This window comes from Notamacropus eugenii, chromosome 1 (genome assembly GCF_028372415.1).
Source record: "Notamacropus eugenii isolate mMacEug1 chromosome 1, mMacEug1.pri_v2, whole genome shotgun sequence".
NCBI classification, from domain to species: Eukaryota; Metazoa; Chordata; class Mammalia; order Diprotodontia; family Macropodidae; genus Notamacropus; species Notamacropus eugenii.
The window spans coordinates 709,529,264-709,554,625 of record NC_092872.1 but is presented as its reverse complement, the minus strand read 5'-3'; positions in this window follow the sequence as shown (position 1 = coordinate 709,554,625).

Sequence of the window (25,362 nt, the reverse complement as noted above, 5' to 3'; positions counted from 1 at the left end):
CTATTCAACAATAATAAAAAGAAAAGAAAATGAATGTTGAAAACTAAAAATAAATAAATAAATTTAAATTTTTAAAAAATGAGAGAACATAACTGATAGGGGCTCATGACTGATACAAACAGGGCATGTGGCTTTAGTTCCTTTTGATTTCGTACATGATTCCTACTTTTGTGGCCCTCACTTTATATGATTATCAGAAATAGAAAACTACATTGTGACACAGATGGCTATTTTTTAAAGAGAAACAAATTTGGCTCTAGTGACTTTTCTCTCAAATATTTAGCAAGACAAACCAAAACAAGCAGGTCCAGTAGGAATGCGTAGTTGCTGGATAATTCGCTGTTTATATTTATATGTAGTACATTTATTGTATGTTTATCATATGTCATTAAATACATACACACACACATATAATAATTTACCTCAAACCAAAGAAAAGTGAATCCCTAACCCCCTTCAGGGTACTAGAGAACCCTGATTGTGAGAGAGATAGAAGGAGTAAGGGCACAAGCAAAACGTAACATCTGGCCCTGAGAGTAAGGTTAGCGTCAACCCTGTGATATTACTAAAAATCCCAAAACATTATCAGTTACTTTTCCTTTATACTAGACAACTCAATACTGGCAGACCACAAAGCTCAGCAGCAGTAATTAAGCCTAGGACATAGGACTAAAAGCCTATGAATCAATTGTCTATTCTGGAAGCAAAATGCATAACTGAACCTCTGCCCGCTAATATATCATAAACTGATGTAATTTGCACCATGCAATAACAAGAGAAAGAATAGGTTACCTGCAATTTACCAGCAGGGTCAGAATTTGAGGGGGCAGAGAGTATCAAAAGTAGTGGTACCACCACTAATATATGCCTACCATCAAAATGAATGCCTTTTGAACATCTCCCTAACCACAAAACATATCCTATCTCACAGCTAAACGAGCCACTCCCATTGATGCAATGAATACTGACCCTATAGCCTACTAAAACCCCTAGACTTTTTTTCCCAACAAACTGCTTTCTAGCCATCTCCATTTTATGCTTATGAATTTCACTTTTTTTCAACCCAAGTAAAATTTTGTACTTGCTTCTATTAAACTTCATCTTATTAGATTCAGTCCAATGTTCTAGCCTAGGCTAGACTCTGTCATCCACTGCCTAACCTATTCATCCCTGATTTATGACATTTACAAATGTGATAAGCATATCATCTATTCCTTTATCCAAATCAATGGTGAAAATGTTCAACACCACATGTTTGAGCAAAAATTCCTGAAACTCTCTCCTGAAGAGGTCCTACCAACTTGACAATATTTTCCAATGTTTTATCATGATTTCCTTTTTGGTCTGATCTTAACCAAATCTGAATCCTGCTAATTGTGGCATTGTCTGTCCCACACCTATTCATCTTTCCCTATATTTACCATTTCAGTAATCATAACAGAAAAGGGAAAAGAGGGGTAGGAAATAGTTAGATGACACCATGGTGGAAACAAAGAATAATGGGCAAGTTTGAACATAGATATACAAAACAGACAGAAATGGATCCATCAATCAAGAATCATTTATTCAATTCTTGTACTGTTCTATGAGTCATGTACTATTCTAAGTGCTAGGGATACAAAAAAAGTGGTATATCCTCTGCCATCAAATTGCTTACATTCTACCTTGGAGATAGAACAGTTTCTGTGTATCTTTGGGCATGCATAGAAACTGAAAAAAAGAAATGAACCTTGAACTAGTTGAGGTCACAAGCAGCCAGGCATCCAGTCATATTTTAATTTCTTCATCATCACAAAATTACAATGACTGTGACCCTAAGATTACATTGAGGAGTGACTCAAAGTTAAATTAAGCAGAGGGTAAAGATCTCCAGCAGAATAGCTCATGGGGAGCTCACTGCACTGAGACACATTCCATATAGAGGAGTCTCTCCCTTTTTTGAGCCCCCAAGTTGACTCCAAAGTTAAAAGCTGATCTTGAAAACTCCATCTTTTGTGGCATATACTTGGCTACAAGAGAAGGTACTGGTCTGGGGGAATGGAGTAGGAAGAGGGATGTACCCCAAGGACTTCTCTAATCAAACAACCAGCAAGTTGAGTGTCCTACTGTCTTTTTTTTTTTTTTAATGGAAGGCTTTCACTATATGGAACTAATTATCGCCATCTGCAGTTCCATACTTATATTTCCTCTCTAGCATCTCATTCTTCAAAAACTCAGTAGCTTCCTCCCTTTACATTTGTAAATGCTGTTGACGGTGGATAAAATCCATGTTTGCTTTGTATTCAAAACCCCTAGGAAAGCTTGTTTTAATCACCGACAGATGTTACATTCTGCTTTGCTATGCTTGGCACAGAACTTCAGAGCGGAATAAAAGAAAAATCTTTATTTTATATTTAAATTGTAGATTGTTACAGACTAAATAAAATGCCAAATTGTTATTGGAAACAACACAGCCACTGTAATAACGATAGTCGGCATTGCGTTTTTACAATTATAATTTTTTTTTTTTTGGCATTTGTTTAACCCAAGATGGTTTCCACATTTTGTAAAGGGTTGGGTTTTTTCCCCTTCTACTGAAATGACTTACACTGAAGTAATAGACATTTGTAATTTATATTTACTAAATAAGATTATGGAATACTGAAAGTATGGTGCCCAAGGCCACAGGTAGGTTTTTTGAATATTCTCTGTTTTTTCTGGACTCACCTTTCCAAACATTTAATTCTTTTGAATACATTAACAAACACTCATTTTTCCCAAAGACCGCTCTACAAATATAACTTTATAATCTATTTTATCCTTGTATTTCTTTCATTGCTGGTTTCTTTCCCATTCACTCATTTGCACTTTTATTTACCCTGTTACATATGTCCAAAACAAAACAGCAACAACAAAAAAGCCAGTAGTGGCAATGAAAGAGGTTGTTTCTTTAGGTTCAGAGTTAGACTTCTGACTCATTTCCCATATTTGAAAGAAAACTCAATACTATTCTTCTGAAATATACGATTGCTCAAATAGCCATCTCCTTGGAACCCTGCCCCCACCTTCCCCCAAAGCTCACCTGCTTCATTAATATCCTGAAATTTCCTACTGACATGGTTTCCGACTTCTTTTCTATCCGACAATGCCAGGAATCATACTGCTCTCCCCAAGACTGGTCCCCAGAACCAATATACACCAAACTTTCAGCTGTCAGCCAGTACAGACAACCACATTTCTCCTCAGGAATATTTCATCTAATGTACATTTACATGGTTGAGTTAGTTTTGAAATTCATTTTCATTCCGAGTTAGAATATCCTGGTTATTAACTTTATGCATTCATATTTTTTTTTGGTTCAGCCCACACAGTTCAAGAACTTATTTACTTTAAGAAAAAGGAGGCTTTGTGAACACTTCAAAAAATAATTAATTCTTCTCAAATAAAAATGACAACCAACTGCACATCAACACCAGTTGACTTCAAAAGAGGCTAAATCAATAATTTACCATTGTTTTAAATACACCTAGTAAGTCTACAGCTAGATTGTGCATACGTTTCTCTAACAGAGACATACATGTGTGAATACAAAAATTTATATACATGTGCATATATGTATGTATAGTATTTGCTCATCAGTGTACATGATATTAAGTTTAAGGCATTTTCCTCACAAGGAGAATGTAAGATCCTTGAGGGTAGGGCCCATTTCTTTTTTCTAATGGCTTTTTTTATTTTCAATTTCACAAACTTACTTTTTCACTGAAGGGATCACAACTAAGCATACTGTTAGATATCTGTAATCAAATGCAGACTCTTTGATAAAATTAAGCTAACAAGTTATTAGCTTGTTAATCATTGCAGCATTACAAGAAGACAGCTACATGTACACTTCAGAAAAAAAATTTTCCTAAATAAAAATGACCATTTTGTGATTCATTCATTTTTCAGTCATGCCCAACTCTTTGTGACCTCATTTGAGATTTTTCTAGCAAAGATACTGTAGTGATTTGCCATTTCCTTCTCTAGCTCTTTTTATAGATGAGGAAACTGAGGCAAACAGGATTAAGTGACTTGTCCAGGGTCACAAAGCTAGTAAGTATATGAGACCGGATTTTAACTCAGGTCTTCCAGACTCCAGGACTGACATTCTAACCCCTATGCCACATAGCTGCCCAAAAAATGAATATAGGAGACAACTAAAAATAATAATGACATTCACATAGTATTATAAGGTTTACAAACTATCTTATATCCATTTTCTCTCATATAAGCCTCACAACAAGCATCAGGTTGGTAGTACAGATATTATGATCCCCTTTTATAGATGAAAAATAGAGAATCAGAGATGAAAAGAGGCTTATCTAGTAGGTATCAAATTTGAACCCAAATCTTTCAGACTTCAGATCCAATATTCTATCCACTAGACTGCACTATCTCCTAAAAATTTAGCTTATCATTCTTTCCTTTTAAAAATATCAGCCACCATTTACATGAGATAAAATTTATATAGCTGAATGAAGAATAGGGGTTATTAATATGGGATCCACAGATGCCCACAAGGTCCATATTTCCGAGAGCTCATGAAAACATATGGAGAAAATAAGTACATCTTTAGTTTCATGAACTTCTAAGAGAAATTTGGCATTTCTTTAAATTATGAATGGTGACTAACCTTATTGTAAGAAGAGGTTCATAGTCTACACCAGACTGCCAAAGGTGTCCAAGATACACACACAAAAAAAACATGAAGGGCCCCTAATGTAGACCATCACTATATTTTACTTTATAGAATCCTTAAGCGTGCGTGCGAGCACACACACACACACACACACATACACACACACAAACTGCATGAATATTAATTTCATATTACATTAACCTGTATGAATTGCTCACCAGAGCACAATTCATCTTAGTACTTAGGATGTTAACACATCAGAATTGTAAAAACATCTGATACAGTCAGTCAGCTACTGAGAAGACAGTGAGGTTAGAGAAATTGTGGTCATCCATTAAAAGAATTCTGAGTGAAAATGGAATCCTCGAAAACAAATGGTACCTGACACAAATCACCTGGGATAGAATTATATTTCACCTCACAGTTGAATATTTGTATATGATTTAATAGTTCAATAAAAAAATTCCAACACTCACACTAAAAAAAAAATAATCATTTGGCTCTGCCATATAAACTTGCCATGCAGGGATGAATATAAGCAGTGGTAACCACACAAATTTCCACTAAAAGCCAAACAAACAGGTGTATGTTGGTCTCAGTCTCTTAGATTCCATTACTACAAAGCTCCCCTTATGTACCCTTACAGAGACAAGAATCACTTGGCTCAAGAACAGAGTGGCAGACTTGTTTCTTAAGAACACAGAAATGTGTATAATGAATGCCTCTTTAAATCCAAAAAGGAAGAGAGGCATATTGTGAAGTATTTCCCCCAGAAATCTCATAAATCACAGAAAAACTTAATTTCTCTTGCACAGGTTGGAAAATCTGCTTGTGGTTTCTCAAATAGCTTTATATATGCATAACCAACATAGTGAATTCACACACACACGCACAAAGAGTCTTCAAGGTCCCATTCAGGTATTTTATTTATATTTGACTTTCAGATTAAGTGTAAATTTAAGACAAATTTTGTTTATTCAAAAATTACTTGGGAATACGTCAGTGTTTTTTGGTTCCCATCAACAACCATTTCTTTAAAAACTTAAAAATCTTCAAAAAGAATCATTTACATCAGTTTCATTGCTTACTGCTATTTGGTCAATATAGGTCAATATTTGGTCAATAAAGCTGGCTTTCTGACTTCTTTTCTGCTTCCCAATCTGAGCTAGGCTCATCCATCCGAGTGGCATGATTGTACTCAGAGTAAGGAAAAAATTGGTGAATCAAACTATTATGCATTTTTCTTTGGGGATTCGACACGTACAAATAAAGAGTGGTTTAATGAATCTCATTATCCAATTGCCCTTGGTCTGGCAATAAAAAGAAATAAAGAAGCACTGACCCTACCCTCAAGAAGTCTGTACTCAAATAGAAAAGACATGTTAAATAATTATGTACGTATATAAGATATATAGGGTGTTAATGAAATAGGAGGCATTAGCTGCTGGGAGACTAGGAAAGCTCTTCTGCAGAAGATGGGAAAAAGCAAATTGATGAGATTATAGGTCCATTTCAATACTGGGAATCATCAAGTTGAAAGTTGCCTCAAAAATGATCTAATCCAAACTAATTCAATCGTGAAGTCTTTCTACCATATCCTCAAGAAGTGTTCCTCTACCTCCAGTTGAAGGTCTCCAGTAACAGGAGACTCACCATTCATTGCTGAAGGATAGAGAAAGAAATGGCCAGTGTGGGGAGGCTTTTGAAAGTCTTGTTGGTTAGGTAACAACACTTGGCCAGCATAGCAACAAATCAATAAATCTTTCAGTTGATATTCAGTTGTGTCCAAATCTCTCTGACCCCATTTGGGATTTTCTTGGCAAAGGTACTGGAGAGGTTTGCTGTTTCCTTTTCTAGTTCATTTCACAGATGAGGAAACTGAGGCAAAAAAGATTAAGTGACTTATCCAGGGTCACACAGCAAGGAAGGGCAGATTTGAACTCAGGAAGACAAGTCTTCCTGACTCCAAGCCCAGTGCTCTATCCACTTCACCATCTAACTACCCAAATCTTCCAGCCATATAATCAATTAGTATACTGGCTAATCTCCTTGGTAAGGACAGAAGGTTTCTTTCTCAAAATGAAAAGTTATCTAATTATAAATACATCTGAGTATAAAGAAAAATATTAAAGTCATAGAATTATAGAAGTTTTTGTAATAGAACCTAGAAATTATCTAGACCCAACCTTTTGTTCTAAATATAAGCAAATCAAGACACAGAGAGATGGATAGAACAACTTACCCAGAGTGACACCATAACTTAACAGTGGAGGTGGAACTAAAAGTTGAGTCTCTTAATTTCCAATCCAGTGTTTCTGTCACATAGTATTTAAAAAAGAGAGAGAGAAAAACACTTAAATACAACTTCTGTCAATTTTACAAATAGAAATCTACCAACAACGAAAGTGTTTAGAAACACAGAATTCAAAATGTTTCATAAAAAGAAAATATTTAAAAGGCTTTTGGTGGTAATATATGTAGTGACCCAAATTTTGCTAAATATTATACCCTTGAGCATTATTCAAAAGACTTGAGATCTGACTGGACTAAAGACATAGAGAAACAACCATAGGAGAGTCTAGGAAGAATTTTATACTATCTTACTCCAGCCTACCTTGGTTTTTTTTCCTGGTTAGTAAAAATTATCAGTTTTATTATATTCTTATATGTGATCTGGAGTTATTCTCCCAAGCCCCACTCTCTAACATGCTAGATCCCAAGAGTTATGGGTCTGAGGAGCTAGGGAGTCTCTAAAGTCATAGCTCCTTAGCCCCCACTAGCATGCTCCCTCCCTACCCCCATTTATCAGCTGATATTAGTTAGCCAGGTTTATTTGCCTTTTAGAAAAGGGGATTTACTAAGGTGGCATAGTTTGTATAAAACAATACATATCCCTTCCCAAAGTCTGTGACATTCCGCCCCACCAATACATGTAGAGTTCAGGGAAAAGTTGGCTCAAGCTAGAAAGGGGGATCTCACAACAACAACAACTCAAAATAGCACCCTCAGGTGTAGCATAGCTTTTTTCTGCTGGACTCTATAAACCCTTAAATCAACCTTCCTCATCACATCCAGTCTCTTATTGACTCTCTCCTCTACACCACCACAATATACTCAAATCTCTTGAGTTCTGAACTGGTTGACCATATTTCAACCTCTTAGGACATGAATGATACAAACAGATTTTTTTTTCCATCTAGCTCAAAGAGCTTTTGATTGCTTGATGGATTTATTGTTGTCCAGTCCTTTATCTTTCTAATTCACATTTTTGATTGAGACCATTTTGAAGTATTCTCATATAACAAAGTTATCAGTTACTTTAAGTTGGCTGACTTGATACACCCATTCTTATACTTTTATGACAAAAGTTATAACCATCAAGAAATATTCATGAGCTCAATTTGTTTCTTATGAATCTACATGATGAAACAATGAAGGACTGATGAATTTGGAGATAGGAGGGATCTTAAAGATCATCTCTTCTAACACTTTCATTTTACAGATGAGAAAATGGTGGTTAACCAGAGAAGATAAGTGACTTTTTCCAAAATTGTGCAACTAGTAACTAACAGTAGTAGAATTCAAATCTATGTCATCAGACCCCAGAATCACAGTATCTCAGTATCTCAGAATTGGAAGAGACCTCAGAATCCATCAGGTACAAGTCATAACTGAACAGCAATCTTTTTCTCTTCCTCACCCCCAGCCTCCATCTCCTAAGTCCTAAATGGTGGCAATACAGCCTCTACTTGAATGCCTGAGGTCAAGGGAAACCTACTACTTTTCAAGATGGCCTATTCCTTTTTTTTTTTTTAAAGTCCCAACTGCTAGTAATTTTTGAACCCAAATCTTTCTGGAGCTTCCACCTATGATTCGTAGTTTTGCCTTTTGGGGCCAACTATGCCATGTCTAATTCCTCTTCCTCTATGACAATCCTTCAAATATTTGAAAAGACCTATGGTGTTTCCTCGGACTCTCCTCTTCTCCAGGCAAAATATCACCATTTCTTCAGTTGATTGTCCTATGGCATGACTCAAGACCCTTAACTACCCTACTCCTCGGTTTGTTCTCCAATTCAATAGCATTGTTTCTAAAATATAGTGCCCAGAAATAAGCATAAGACTCTTATATTCTAGATAATACACTTCTCTAAATTCAGCAAAGATAGTGCTAGGTTTTTTAACCACTATGTCATACTTTTAATGTGTGTTGCAATCCCCTAAAACCCCCAGATCTTTTTGATTCCTTCTTACAAGGTAGGTGGGTGGTACAATAGAGAGAGAGCCAGGCCTGGCATCAGCAAGACTTATGTTCCTGGCCTCAGATGCTTCCTAGCTGCATGACCATGAGCAAGTACCTTAACCCTGTTTGCCTCAGTTTCCTCATCTGTGAGATGAGCTGGAGAAGGAAATAGCAAACTACTCCAATATCTTTTCCAAGAAAACCCCAAATGGGGTCATGAAGAGTAGACACAATTGAACAAGTCTACTTTTAAAACCTATGTTTAAGACTTTATTAGCTTTCACATGTTAGATTCAGTCTATTGATCTAGCTATCCAAATCCATGTGGATGCTGTTATCCAATTTTAGCAATTCCTCCAGCATTGTGTCTGCTGATAATTTGATAAATATGCCATGTTTGTCTCCATCCAAGTCATTGGCTTTTTCATATAGACTAAAAATTTCACTGGTATAAGGAATTCCCAGGGAGGACCTCCTCAACCAGAGTAGAGTAGTACTTTCTCTCCAATTTATAGACTTAAATAGTTGCCTGGTGCAGGGGGTAGGTTAAGTGACTTCCCCAGGGTCATACAGCCAATATATTTCAGAGGGAGAAGATGAAGTCTTCTATGGTACTCGTTTTCTCAAGTCATTGATAAAACTATCAAACATCAGAAGAAAAAAGGACTACATTGGAGACCTCACTTCAAATTGACCACTAATCAATATTCTTTTAATGTAATCATCCAACACATTTCAAATTTAATCTATCATATAATCGATCAATAAACATTTATTAAACCACCTACTATGTGCCAGACACTAGGGATATGAAAAGACACAAAAGACAGTCCCTGCCCTCAAGGACCTTACAATCTAACAGGGGAGACAATATGTAAACAAATATATACTAAAGAAACTATACAGGATAATATCTGTACTATAGTCTACACCACATCTCTCCATCTTATCTACAGAGACAGCATGCTACATTTTGTCAAATGATTTGCAGGACCAGATAAGTCAAATGGACATTTCCATGATGTATCCAAAAAGAAATTAAGATTACTTTTGGCTATGAACCTGGACTGGTCCCTTTCTGGGTATGGAATCACAAAAACACACTTTGAAATCTTATAATTTTATAATAACTCCTGAATTTGTTTTGATGAAAAATTCAGGGGGAGGAGCCAAGATGGCGGAGTAGAAAGACACACATATGCTAGCTCCAAACCCACAGCCCATAAAATATCTGTAAAGAAGAACTCCCAACAAATTCTGGAGCAGCAGAAGCCACAGAACAATGGAGCAGACAAGATTTCTGTTCCAGAGAGCCCTGAAAACAGACACCAAAGGTCCATCGCACCCTGAACCCAGAACAAAGCCCAGCCCTGCCTTGACCACGCAGCATCGAGAGGAGCAGATCCAAGAGGGCTTCAGGGACGGAATCTCCAGCAGCCGTTCAGGTCCCTCCACCCACAGGTGGCAGGGGTCGGTGAGAGAGTCTTTTTGGGTGGCTGACAGGGTAATGGGGTGTCCCCATGGCTCGGGCCCCCTTGGGAAGCAGCAGCAGAGGTGGGAGAAGACCGGGGCTCCCGAAGCAGGCAGGAGCCTGGATCCATTGTTGAGGGTCTCCACATAAACCCCCTGAGGGAACTGAGTCCTGTGTGGCGGCCCTGCCCCCACCTGAGCACCTGAACTTAATCTCACACTGAATAGCAGCCCCGCCTCCACCCAAAGCCCTGAGGCTGGGAAGCAGCATTTGAATCTCAGGCTCTAAGCACTGGCTGGGCGGATCTGGAGGCGAGGTGGGGGTGGAAAGAAAACTCAGAAGGCAAGTCACTGGCTGGGAAAATGCCCAGAAAAGGGAAAAAAAATAAGACTATAGAAGGTTACTTTCTTGGTGAACAGATAATTCCTCCCTTCCTTTCTGATGAGGAAGAACAATGCTTACCATCAGGGAAAGACACAGAAGTCAAGGCTTCTGTATCCCACACATCCAAAATAAATATACCATGGGCTCAGGCCATGGAAAAGCTCCAAAAGGATTTTGAAAATCAGGTTAGAAAGGTAGAGGAAAAACTGGGAAGAGAAATGAGAGAGATGAAAGAAAAGCATGAAAAGCAGGTCAACACCTTGCTAAAGGAGACCCAAAAAAATGCTGAAGAAAATAACACCTTGAAAAATAGGCTAACTCAATTGGCAAAAGAGGTTCAAAAAGCCAATGAGGAGAAGAATGCTTTCAAAAGCAGAATTGGACAAATGGAAAAGGAGATTCGAAAGCTCACTGAAGAAAATAGTTCTTTCAAAATTAGAATGGAACAGATGGAAGCTAATGACTTTATGAGAAACCAAGAAATCACAAAACAAAACCAAAAGAATGAAAAAATGGAAGATAATGTGAAATATCTCGTTGCAAAAACAACTGACCTGGAAAATAGATCCAGGAGAGACAATTTAAAAATTATGGGACTACCTGAAAGCCATGATCAAAAAAAGAGCCTAGACATCATCTTTCATGAAATTATCAAGGAAAACTGCCCTGAGATCCTAGAACCAGAGAGCAAAATAAGTATTCAAGGAATCCACAGATTACCACCTGAAAGAGATCCAAAAAGAGAAACTCCTAGGAACACTGTGGCCAAATTCCAGAGTTCCCTGGTCAAGGAGAAAATATTGCAAGCAGCTAGAAAGAAACAATTCAAGTATTGTGGAAATACAATCAGGATAACACAAGATCTAGCAGCTTCTACATTAAGGGATTGAAGGGCATGGAATGTGATATTCCAGAAGTCAAAGGAACTAGGACTAAAACCAAAAATCACCTACCCAGCAAAACTGAGTATAATACTTCAGGGGAAAAAATGGTCTTTCAATGAAATCGAGGACTTTCAAGCATTCTTGATGAAAAGACCAGAGCTGAAAAGAAAATTTGACTTTCAAACACAAGAATGAAGGGAAGCATGAAAAGGTAAATAGCAAAGAGAAGTCGTAAGGGACTTACTGAAGTTGAACTGTTTACATTCCTACATGGAAAGACAATATTTGTAACTCCTGAAACTTTTCAGTATCTTGGTAGTGGGTGGGATTACACACACACACACATGCAGAGAGAGAGAGAGACAGAGAGACAGAGAGTACAGAGTGAATTGAATAGGATGGGATCATATCTTAAAAAAATGAAATCAAGCAGTGAGAGAGAAATATATTGGGAGGAGAAAGGGAGAAATGGAATGGGGCAAATTATCTCTCATAAAAGAGGCAAGCAAAAGACTTTTTACTGGAAGGACAAAGAAGGGAGGTGAGAGAAAAGCATGAAGTTTACTCTCATCACATTCCACTAATGGAAGGAATAAAATGCACACTCATTTTGGTATGAAAATCTACCTTACAATACAGGAAAGTGGGGGAGAAAGGGATAAGCAGGGTGGGGAGGATAATGGAAGGGAGGGCAGTGGGAGGAGGGAGCAATTTGAAGTCAACACTCTTGGGGAGGGACAGGATCAAAAGAGAGAATAGAAGCAATGGGGGGCAGGATAGGATGGAGGGAAATATAGTTAGTCTTACACAACACAACTATTATGGAAGTCATTTGCAAAACTACACAGATATGGCCTATATTGAATTGCTTGCCTTCCAAAGGGAATGGGTGGGGAGGGAAGGATGAAGAGAAGTTGGAACTCAAAGTATTAGGAACAATTGTCTAGTACTGTTCTTGCTACTAGGAAATAAGAAATACAGGTAAAGCGGTATAGAAAGTTATCTGGCCCTAACAAAAGAGAAGATGCGGACAAGGGAAGAGAGGGATGACAAAAGAGAGGGCAGATTGGTGATAGGGGCAATTAGAATGCTCAGTGTTTTGGGGTGGGGGGAGGGAACAAATGGGGAGAAAAATTTGGAACCCAGAATTTTGTGAAAATGAATGTTAAAAGTTAAATAAATTAATTTTAAAAAAAATTCAACTCATTTCTCTTCAACATGGCTTCTTGTTGGGCAATACTGTTTTGGTCATGTGCACGGCTCCCTCACCATGTGCTTCTCCAGGCATACTCCCTCTGTGTCTTTTGGGCAACTATCAACTCAACATGGGATAAGAGTGGGCAGACTGAGTCACAGTGCTTGGCCAAGAAGGGTAATGCAAAAAAGTGAAGGTAGAAATAGGGGTAGGAAGGATCAGTGTAGGGTAAGGGGGTGAGGTAGTTGGGTTGTAATTGCTGTAAGTGGTCTTGCAATTGCTGTAAATCATCTGCATTTCAAGATACCTTGTCTACACAGAGCAGGTCATGCACTCTAATGAGCCCCAAAGCCACAGCTGGTGAAGATACAAGTCACCCACATGCTAACCACTATTTACAATTTATTCATTCAATTTGAAGTCAATTCAGAAAAATAGAGGATTAACAAATTAATCCAAGTCAGAAAGCACAGTCATTCCTAGAGTATTTGTGTTTTAAGAGTGCTTATCATGGTTTTATAATCTCAGTCATCCCTATTATTTAGAATTAAGTATATCACTCTTGACCAGAAGGGATTGGACTAGATAAGAGAGAGTGTTGCAGTAGAAAGAGCATTAGACTTAGTGAGAAGGTATGTGTTTGAAGACATAGAGGCAGTTAGAGAAGGGTGGACCACCCATTACACCCCACTCTCAGCACCCTCTCCACCCTCCTACAACTCCACTCTGATTATCTGAGGAGGAAGTGACAGCCATTGCCTGGACCAGCTGTCCCATTGTGCTCCCAGTATTCCCTCTGGCCTTCTACAACGTTATACCAGTTACCCTGCCCCTCCCTCAATCTCTCCTTTCCAGCTACACATCATTGCCTGATACCCTTGAATGACTCCACAATGATGCAGAACCTCTATATGATGAGAAGATCCAGCCTCACTTCTCATCCTTTATCATCAGCCTGTGCCACCTCCACACCTGGCCTTCTAGGATCAATGATGACCTACTTAAACTCATTCTTCAGTGATTAACACACTCCCTCCCTCTCACAACCTCTCCATTCAATTATTCTTAGCCCACCTCTGTCATTATACAAGTCCCTTTCTCTGTTCCACAATGTTTACTCTCCAGCTCCTCCAAAATCCTCCTCTAAATCTACTTACCCCTTCCACTGTACTCTCTGAAATACCTACTCTATAGGCAATAAACTTGCTTTTATCTTAAACCTTATTATTTTTATTATTAATTACCATTTCCACTCCCTCCATCTTGCATTCTCTCCTCATTATCTCACTGATATCCCTGGTCTAGTAGACGTCCAACTCCTGACCTCACACTAGAGGACTTCAACATACTATATATTAATCCTCCCTCAAGTACCCTTACTACCCATAAAAATATATATATATATACCTTTGATCTTGCAATCACCAGCACGGGTTCCACTTCCAGGTTAACAAGTGTTTATTAAGTATTTACTCTGTGCCAAGGACAATGCTAAGCCCTGAAAATGCAAATACAAGAAGAGAGGAAAATGGTCCTGCCCTAAAGAATTTTTCATTCTAATGGGAAAAGCTAACTTCATAGGAAGCTAAGAAGCAGATTGGGCAGCGGAGGAGAAGGTACTAGAATGGAGAATGAATGATGACGAAAGTCCAGGGAGTAAAGAGTGAAGGTTAGAGAGGAATGAAGACCTAGGTGGCTGGTATTCTTTCCTTGAAACAAAAGTTCAGGGAGGAACCTACCAATCATAGGAAGGTGCCAGAAGGGCCAAGTGAATTTCCAGAGTGAGAAGGTTGCCAAGGTATTGTGGGGAATGTTCAGAGAGTCAGGAGTAGAACCCAGAGAGACATTATCCATGAGCTCTGAAATTGTTTTCTCTGATCCTGGTTCAGAAATTCTTTAATTTCTTGATCTGATTGGTATCTGTTGTCTTTCCACTTCTCTTGCTATCTTGCACCTTTAAACCCTGTCCTTTATACTCCCTGTGACCTCTAATCCTCCCCACCTCAGTTCTTTCCCAGGCCATCTATCACTTCTGCACTGGCTACATTCTCTCCCTTCTCAATCTTGACACCTTGGTGAACCACTCAACTCAACATTGTCCTCTTTTCTTAAGTCCCTCACCCCTTTACCTATTACTGATCTTGTTATGTCAAAGCCAAGCCTTGCATCAGCCCCACCATCTACTGCCTTCACTCCTATCTATGTGATGCTGAACAAACCTGGAGAAAATCACAAAATTTCACTGGCAGGACTTACTACAAATTTATGTTACATAATCTCAACTGAGTCATCCTTTGTCAAGACAATCCTTTGGTAAGTCCTAATTGATTCACTGTCTCACACACAACTTCCTGAAATCTCTCATGGCTTTCCTTCACCTCAACCTCACAGCTAAGGATCTTATCTCATATTTCACCGAAAGAATAATCATAATGCCATTACCTGAAAGGTCTCTTGCCTCCTCTCCTCATCAGTTAGATATCTTATACCACCACCTCCTCCTTCACCTCTGTATTACATAAATAGGTGACCCTTCTTGACAAGGCAAACCCTTCTCCCATTCCATCCCTTCTTCTCCAACAGACTACCCCTTCCACCAGCCCCAATCTCTCCCTTATCTTCAATCTCTCCATTTCTTATGGTTCCTTCTCTACTACCCATAAGCACACTCATATCTTCCCCATCCTTAAAAATCCTCCCTCAATCTGTCCATTCCCTTTAGCTATCATCTTATATCTTTCCTCCCTTTCATGGCTAAATTACTCAAGAGGACCATCAACAATAAGTGTATCCACTTTCTTTCTTCTTACTCTCTTCTTAATTGTTTTTCATCTGGTTTCTTGACCTAAACATGCAAATGAAACTGCTCTTTCCAATGTTACCAAGGATTTCTTAATTTCCAGATCTAATGTCCTTTTCCAAATCCTCATCCTTCTTGACCTATCTGCAGCTTTTGACATGGTTGATCACTATCTTCTCCTTGTTTCTTCTCTTTAAGGTTTCATGAAACTACTTTCTCCTAGTTCTTCTCCTAGCAATCTGCTCACGCTTATTCATCTTTGCTCAATCTTCTTCCAGGTTGCACTCATTAACTGAATGTCCCCCAAGGCTGTCCTAGGCCCTTTTATCTTCTTCCTCTGTACTATTTTGCTTCATCAGATCTCATGGATTCAATTATCATCTATATGCAGATGGTCTATTTGTCCAGCCCTAACTTTTCTCCTGACCTTCACTCTCAAATATCCAACTGTCTATAGGACATCTCCAATGGAATGTCCCATAGATACCTCAAACTCAGTATGTCCAAAACTGAATTATCTTTCCCCCAAAGTCCTACCCTCTTCCTAACTTTCTTATTACTCTCAAAGACACTACTATCCTCCCAGTCATCCAGGCTCCCAACCTAAATGTTATCCTCAATTTCTAAATATCACTCATCACTCCAACCCCCCCATTCAATCAGTGGGCAAATCCTATTCATTCTACCTCTATAATATCTCTTGTATATATGTGTCCTTCTCTCCTCTAACATTGGACCACCATGCACCACCATAGTGTAGGACCTTATTAGTTCACATCTAAAATACTACCATTCGTGACAAGACAAAGCTCGTGATATTACTAGTATATTACTATTACTAATATTGGTATATTTACTAGTAGAAAAGTGATTAACATGTCGACTTTACTTGGCCCCAAAGAGGAAATGAGAAATGAGGTCGAAAACTAGATGTGGAATGCTACATATATAATGAGACCCCACTGAGGTTAGTTTTATAGAATCACTTTCTTTTCCTCTTTCCTTTTTATTTTGTTACAAGCAATGGTTCTCCCAATACAGAAAGGATGGAGATAATATTTGAAGAAAAAAAAAGGTGATATAAAAAAAGATAGCAATTAAAATTTTAAATAAAAGTAAAATAAAGAGCATAATAAATAAATAGTAATAAATAGATGAAGTAGAAAATAAAGAGCATAAGTGAGACCACTCACTCCCTATCCATCCTCCTTCTCAAGCTGATGATCACAACAATTTCAAATAGGACCAGCTTGCAGCCCTATATTGTCAGTCTTTTCTTTTGCTCTTGGGAGCAGCTGCATTACACAAAACACATGTCAGCCCAATCAGTGCTATCACCAGAGCCAAATCCACCAAGTTCCTGCCAGACCTTAACAGTTACCTTAATGGTTTCAGAGTACACACATGGTCTCACGGTACACAAATGGCCTCAGGGAACAAAAGTTTAATAGGTACCAAGTTTTTTTTTTTAATTTGTCAATCTTAGTGTGAGGTATTATGTGTAAAAGATATTACATCTATATCCCCCCAGCTAGCATTCTTTTACGTTGTCATTTCCCACCTGGGGCAGCTAGGTGGTGCAGTGTCAGGAGGACCCAAATTCAAATCTCACCTCAGACACTTGACACTCACTAGCTGTGTGACCTTGGACAAGTCACTTAATCCCAATTGCCGCAACCTGGCTCATCTCCAGTCATCCTGATGAATATCTGGTCACTGGATTCAGATGGCTCTGGAGGAGAAGTGAGGCTGGTGACCTGCACAGCCCTCCCTCACTCAGAACAAAGTCAAGTGCAAGTCATGTCATCATTTCTCTGATGTCATGGTCTTCTTCGGCAATGAAAGATAAACACACACACGGTACATTTCCCACCTGCTACAGCATCAAGGATGAGATGGACTTTGATGGGGAAGCTGTTATATCATTTGTCTTGGTTGTATTTGTTATGTTACAGTGCTAAGATTCAAACTCAGGTCATTTGAATCTAAACCTAGTATCCTCTCCGCTACACCTTGCTCTAGAAAATGCAGGGCTTTATCCCTACCCCCAGCTCTATATTCTACTACCTATATGAACTTGGTTCTCAGTTTCCTCATCTGGTAAGTAAAGGGGAAGAACTACATGACCTCTAAGGTTCCTTCTACCTTTCAATCAAATTCATACAAGATCAAGTTTTGAGTTAACACCTCCTACTTAGACACAGTCATAGGACTGAGATCTGAAAAGGACCTTAGAGGTTTTCCAGATCAAGGCTTCTTCAACTGGGATCTGTGAACTTTGTTTTTTATAATATTTATATTATATAGAGAGAGATATCATATAATATCAAAACATTTATAATATTTTGATAATTTTGTTTCCTTTGTAGTTCTGTGTATTCTACTTTATGCATTCAGAAACAATATTCTGTTAGGGGGTCCATAGGTTGCACCAGGAGAAAATTGATTCAGAAAGACAGTGACTTTTCTCAAAACCTTATTTCTTTCTCTTGAGGTGTGAAGATCTGGCTACATGGCATGGAACAGGTATCTCCCCTCCCCCATCAACTAATAGTACTTTAGGTATTTGGTTTCTAATTCTTATTAAATATCCTGCAACTATCTTGAAAAAATAATTTCATAAAACCTTAAAAATATATGTGTTTTGAAACTGAGCTTATTTATACTCAGGTTTAACCCCAAGTGTGATTAGGGGGAAGACAATGCTAGTGCCTTCCCTCTGTTCATTATCTCCAACAAATAGATAGATAGATAGATGATAGAGAGAGAGAGAGAGAGATAGATAGATAGATAGATAGATAGATAGATAGATAGATGATAGATAGATAGACAGATACCTTGTACATATCTTATCTGTACATAGTTGTTTGCATATGGTTTCTGACATTATACTATGAGCTTCTTGAGAGAAGGGAGTTTTACCTCTCTTTGCATCCCTAATACTTAGCACAGAAGACAGATAGATGGCACCATAGTGCAAGAGCACCAGGCCTGGATTCAGGAAGATTCATCTTCATGAGTTCAAATCCACTCACAGACTCTTACTAGCTGTGTGATCCTGGGCAAGTCACTTAATGCTGTTTGCCTCAGTTTCCTTATTTGTAAAAGGAAATGGAGAAAGAAAAGGCAAACCACTCAGCATCTCTGCCAAGAAAACCCCAAATGGAGTCAGGAACAATCAGACATGGTGGGGGACTTGATGGGGACCAAAATGATATCACTATGCTGGAGTTGAGTTTCAATGTGTCTGACTGTGGCTGATCAGACCAATATGAGATCAGAATGCTCTACCACAGGTTGGGCATAGATAGTTCGTGCAAACATTTGGGGTGGATTCTCTAAATTTGCACATCCTGCATTTCCTTTGAGCTGTTTCAATTCTGCTTTGCTCACACAGTACAGTGCCTTCTCTGATGTGGGCATGCCATACTGAGTGGTCCTGTGTCAGTGTCTCCCATGTCATACAAAGTGTCTTCACATCACTTCTTCTGAGAACCATATGAACGCTTGCCCTGTGTGAGTTCTCCATAAAGTAGTCTTTTTGGCAAGCATATGCTTTGCATTCAAACAATGTGACCAGTCCATCAGAGTTGCTCTCTCTGAAATAGAGCCTAAATGCTTGGCAGTTTAGTTCGAGTAAGGACCTCAGTGTCTGATACCTTATCTTATCAGGGGATCTTCAGAATCTTCCTAAGACAATTCAAATGGAAACGATTCAGTTTCCTGACATGGCACTGGTAGACTGTCCAGGTTTCGCAGGCATAAAACAATGAGGTCAGCACAATGGCTCTGTAGACCTTCATTTTGGTAGTCAATCTAATACCTCTTCTCTGCCATATTTTCCTTTCGGACCTCCCAAACACTAAGCTAACTCTGGCAATGCATGCGTCAACCTCATTATCAAGGTGTACATCCATGAAAGCATACTACCAAGGTAAGTGAACTTATCCACAGTATTCAAAACTTCTCCATTTGCTGTAACAAATGGCTCTACATATGGATGGTGTGGTGGTGGCTGTACATGTTTTCTTGGTGTTAATTGTTAAGCCAGCAGAGAATTGATCTGTACTTTGTTGCATCTCAGCTTCAGAGGCTGCACTGAGTGCACAATCATCTGCAAACGGAAACTCATGCACCACAACTCCCTCCACTTTGGTCTTGGCTTGTGTAGCCTTTTCAGGTTGAAGAATTTACCATCAGTGTGGTAGCTGATCTTGATGCCGTGTTCATCCTCGTTGACACATGACTGAAAACAATATGCTAAAAAGCATGGGAGCAAGCACACGGCCTTGTTTCACTCTTTTGGTGACTGGGAAGGCATGAGAGCATTGTCCATTATCTGTGTGTGTTTGTCCTTTATTGCCGAAGAAGACCATGCCATCAGAGAAATAATGACATGACTTGCACTTGACTTTGTTTTGAGTGAGGGAGGGCTGTGCAGGTCACCAGCCTCACTTCTCCTCCAGAGCCACCTGAATCCACTGACCTGGTATTCTTCAGGATGACTGGAGATGACCTAGGATGAGATAATTGGGATTAAGTGACTTGTCCAAGGTCACACAGCTAGTGAGTGTCAAGTGTCTGAGGTGAGATTTGAACTCAGGTCCTCCTGACTTCCTGCACTGGTGTTCTAACCATGGCACCACCTAGCTGCCTGTCCATTATCTAGAACCCAGGCAAGCATGTCATCATGAAATTGACGTACCATGCAGACATGACTGAAGTGACTGAACAACAATCAACTTAGCACAGAGCCTGTGTTAAAGGTGCTTAATAAATGTTTCTTGATTAACTGACAAAGACAGAAATTGTCTGTAGTAGGCTGAATATCAAAGTGCATAAGATGAGAATTAAAACATAGTTAGGCCAAGTCATATACATTTAAAGACATGAAAACTCTACATATGATTTTAGAAACAAAGAAAAGGAAGATTCTTGCTCCTTCCCCTACCTACTACCTTTAAAAATATCTGTCCACAAAAACAGCGTTCTTTTGACTTAGGAATTCTTATCCCTTCATAAGATGCAAATATCCATACAACTCATTAAGTCTCACACCCATTCCAGAGATCTCTGCATGAATTAATTGTCCAGAACCACAGAATCACAGAAATGAAGAGAAGGAAAGGGAACAGGAGTCACTATTCTCCTGAGAAGGAAATAAAAACGATAGGACAGCAAAGAGCAAGACTCAGTTTTGTCTGCTTTACAGTTGTGCCCAGGGCTAGCCCTGCTTAAAGAAAGGATGAAGGACGTGTCCTTTTGGTGTAGTCATAAAATAAATTCCAAAAGATTTGGAAACCACTGTTTCTACTATCTACAATTTACACCACTGATTGAAATTTTAATACTTGAAGCTGCCAAATTCCATAAGTTTAAAAAAATATTTATATAATATCTTGGTGGAAAAGAACCTCACCTCAAGGTCTGTTTAATTTCACTTTTCCTGAATAATTTGTTCAAACATACCCTGCTATATGCTGAAATGAAAAGAAGTTGGATTTAAAGATTTTGAATAAAAATTGGGAAAATAACTCCAAGGCGCTTGTTTCTTCTGGAAACTGTTTCAAGTTGTGTGACTTCTCAATTCTATTAAATATGAAACAGAGCTATTTTCTTATACTCAATTCATCAACCAACAAGCATTTAAGTATTTATTGTGTGCTGGGCACTGTGATAAGCCCTGAAGATACAAAAAAAAGAGGAAAACTGGCCTCACGGAGCTTATATTCTAATCGGGGAGACATAGTGTAAATAGCTAAGTATATGCAGATATATACAGAGTAAGTGGAAGATAGTGTCTAAGAGGAAGGCACTAGCAACTAGGGAAATTGGATAAGACCTTTCAAAGAAAGTAAAATTTGAGCTGAATCTGGGAGGAAGTCAGGAAAGCTAAGAAGTGGAGGTGGAGGAAGAAAACATTCCAAGCATGGGAGACTTGTGATACAAAGACACAAATTGAGAATGGAGTTCCGTGTTTGAGCAACAGCACATAGGGCAGGCTATCCATTTCTCTAGATCTCTTGGCATTTTATGAGCATCCATGGAATACAATGGGCTGCCCATTGTTTATCCCTCTCTCTCACCGTATGACTAGTCCACCTTCCTTTTAGGGTCCGATGCCACTATTTCTACGGCTAAGTTCTTCATTGTTAATATGCTTCAAACTATTTACTCACACCATGTATTGGTCCATTCCTCTTTTTGTGGCTCATATTGATAATTCTTAAGAGATTTTGATCTTCCATCATTTATACCCATATAATCAAGTCAACAAGCATTTATTAGGCACCTACTTACTATATATTAGGTACTATGCTATCACTGGATGAATATTGGTATCAAAATATAAATTTTTTGTCTTAAGAAATTCAAGGTTATTAAAAGCACTGTACAATTTCCCAAATACAACGTAGCTAATTCTTCTGCATCTCTTTTTAGATATGGGCCAGTTTGTTGTTGCAGCTACTGTCCAAGATATACATTCTAGTGGATTGGTTCAAAGGGTTGCATATCACATTATGAACAATAACCATTCTTCACCCGCTTGGTTTTCCTGATGTAGATAGTTAAGACTGCTCTCTTTTGAGAGATTATGGGTCTCATCAAAAAAGCTCTGCAAAGTCCTAAGGCTTGACACTATAAGCAAAATAACATCTACAAATAGAGTGGCAGCTAGAGGATTCCTTCTTCCATATATACTAAGTGCCATAGCAAATGCTTTTGGTGATCATATATTCCTGTTTTGTTTTTGCTACTTGAACAAGTTAAGAAGTCAGATTTATCCTATCCATCTATATCATGTTTTTAAAGACAAGAGAAAGACTGTGTTTTATACATCTTTTCTTCCTTCCCTTCCCCCACAACCAGGTTTCACACAGAGCTTTGCATGTAGAAAATGCTCAATCAATATTTGCTGAATGAATGAATAAATGATTGTGTCTTCTTGAATTCATCCTTCTTGGTTTAAATAATTCTAATTATGTTAGTCTCTCTTCTTATGGTAGCTATTTCATTAACTTGATTAGTTTAGTTGCTTTTTTTCTAGATCTTTCTTTTTCATTTCCTTTGGGTATTTGTTCAGATTCAGTGATCAGGATGATATATAATATTCCAGCTGTGGGAAAACAAAAATTTTGTATAAATATTAGTCACATTTGATTTATGGATATCCATAAGCCTTCAGGAAATTGGCAGATATACTCTGTGTGGAACTGGAAAATAATCACAAAAAATAGTAATAGTAATAGCCACCATTTATGTGTCTTTAAGGTTGACAAAGCACTTTATGTATGTCATCTCCTTTGATCCTTACAACAACCCTGAGAGAAGGATGTTATTTTTATCCTCACTTTACAGATGAAAAAATTAAAACTGAGAAGGGTTAAGTGATTTGTCCAGATTAACACAGCAAATATGTGTCTGAGAGAGAAGTTGAACTTAAGGCTTCTTGACTCCAAGTCCTGTATTCTATCCACTATACAACCTAGCTTCAGAATATCCCACGGACATCTCATACTCCATCTGTCCAAAATAGAAGTCACTATTCTTCTCCTCCAAACTCTCCCCTTTTCTGAATTTCCCTATCCTGTTGAGGGCATCACCATCCTCCAGGTTACTGGGCTCACTACCTTGGTGTCATCCACATTCAGCCCATATATCCAATCTATTGCCAAAACTTGTCTTCACAGCATTTCTCATATATGTATCTTTCTCTCCACTCACACAGACAGTAACCTAGTTCAGGCCCTCATCACCCTCCTAGAGTCATTAGTCTCTGTGCCTCAGATCCCTCCTCACTCCCCTCCATCCACCACTCAGTTACCAGAATGATCTTCCTAAACCATAAGTCTGACCATATCAAGCCTCTACTCAATCAACTCCAGTGGCTCCCTATTATCTCAAGAATTAAATATAAAATCCTGGCCCCTTCCTACCTTTCCAGTCTTCTTACACTTTTCTCTCCTCCATGTAGTCTATAATCCAATAACACTAACCTCCTTGTTGTTCCTGTCCTATCCATCACTCTATCTCCTAACTCCAGACATTTTGTCAGGCTGTTCCCCATGCTCAGAATATTCTCCCTCCTTCTCTCTGCCTCCTGATTGTTTCAAGACTCTACTTGAATCCCACTTTTTGCAAGAGACTTTTCTCAATATCAATGTTTTCCTACTGCTAGTTCCTGTATGGGAATATTCGTTAAGAGAGTCAGCTGGGGAGGCTAGGACAGGAGGGTGGAAAAACTTTGTATAGAAGGTAGGTAAACCCACTAGTTACTATTTTGCCCATAGATCTTTTTCTATAAGTCTTCATAATCAAATTCTAGTTGTACCTAATGAAAAGAATTGGGATAATAAAAAAAAGTATACCAATTAGTTAACATTCAGATCATGTCTACTTAGCACAAAGTGAAGGAAAGGACTAAGTAATCCTTTACAGAATTTAGTCATTAGGACAGTATGATGAACCAATGTAGATATTCAATACTCAAATACTCAGAGAGAACTGTGCTCTCTTTGATTTGGATCTCCATAAAAAAGATTCAGATCACTATGAGCCCATGAGTCTCTCAGTCATCCACACCTGTCTATTCATCTCCTCCCATATGTTCACCTCAGGGTATCCACTTAGTATGCCAAGGCTCCTTCTCTTCCTCTGACATTCCCTGGATATCAATGGAGCCCTCAGCCTGTCCACTTGTCATCCTTCACCTTCAACACATAACCAACTCATTTTCTCTTCTTATTTCCTTGAAGATATCTTTTACTCCTATTCTCTGAAGTGATTCATTCACCCCATATTGCCATTTGCTCACAATCACCATCCATCTTTTCATGACCCTTTATATGATATTCAAAATCAGTGCTTCAGAAATAGCTGAGTTCAGTGGCTCACTACCATACAACTCTAGTAAGCCATTGTTATAAATAAGATGGTCATTTGTTTCTGAGTGGTGCTTGGAGATATTTAAAGAAGCTTTGCAATATCCTGAAGATAATCCATCCCACTCTTCTTTTCAACTCTGAATCCCCAGAGTCTATCTGTACTCTCTGTTCCACGTATACAGACTAGTGGATAAGCTCTATAGGAGGTCCATCCAAGTGCATGCACAATCTTACCAATAGTTATTCTTTATCCATTTGGTCTTTCCTGTGTGGGTGGTCAGGCTAAACTCTTGAATAGTTTAAGATCTCTTCAGAGGCTCTGCAATGTTATGTGGTTTGGGGCAATAATCACAAATTTCATTGGCAAACAGAAATACAATAATATCATTGGCAAACAGAAATACGTAGAAGACCTTACTCACCACAGGGAATCCCTTCTGGATCACCTTCAAAACAGTGGCAGATATCTTTGTCAGACTTCTATCTTCTGGTTTTATGCTTCATCTGATATTTATGATTAGAGGGTCATTGACCCAGGTTATATCTATTGTTCTAATTTCAAGGAATCTTCAATAATTTTAAGTATGGATGAGAAACACCTTATTGAAAGAGAGTTTGGAAGCAGAGCTTTACTAGAACAAATCAAATGCTTTTTTATAATTAACAAACAATAAGCACAAGAGGATTGTGTAATCTCTACATCTCTCAGTCCACTGAGAAATGGAAAGATGTGAATAAGTCAAGTAAAATAAAATCTACTTTAGGGTTTAAAGTATCATGATTGGGTTCCACTTATCCAAACTCATTGTATCATTGACAATTCTCTTTCACACTGAATGAC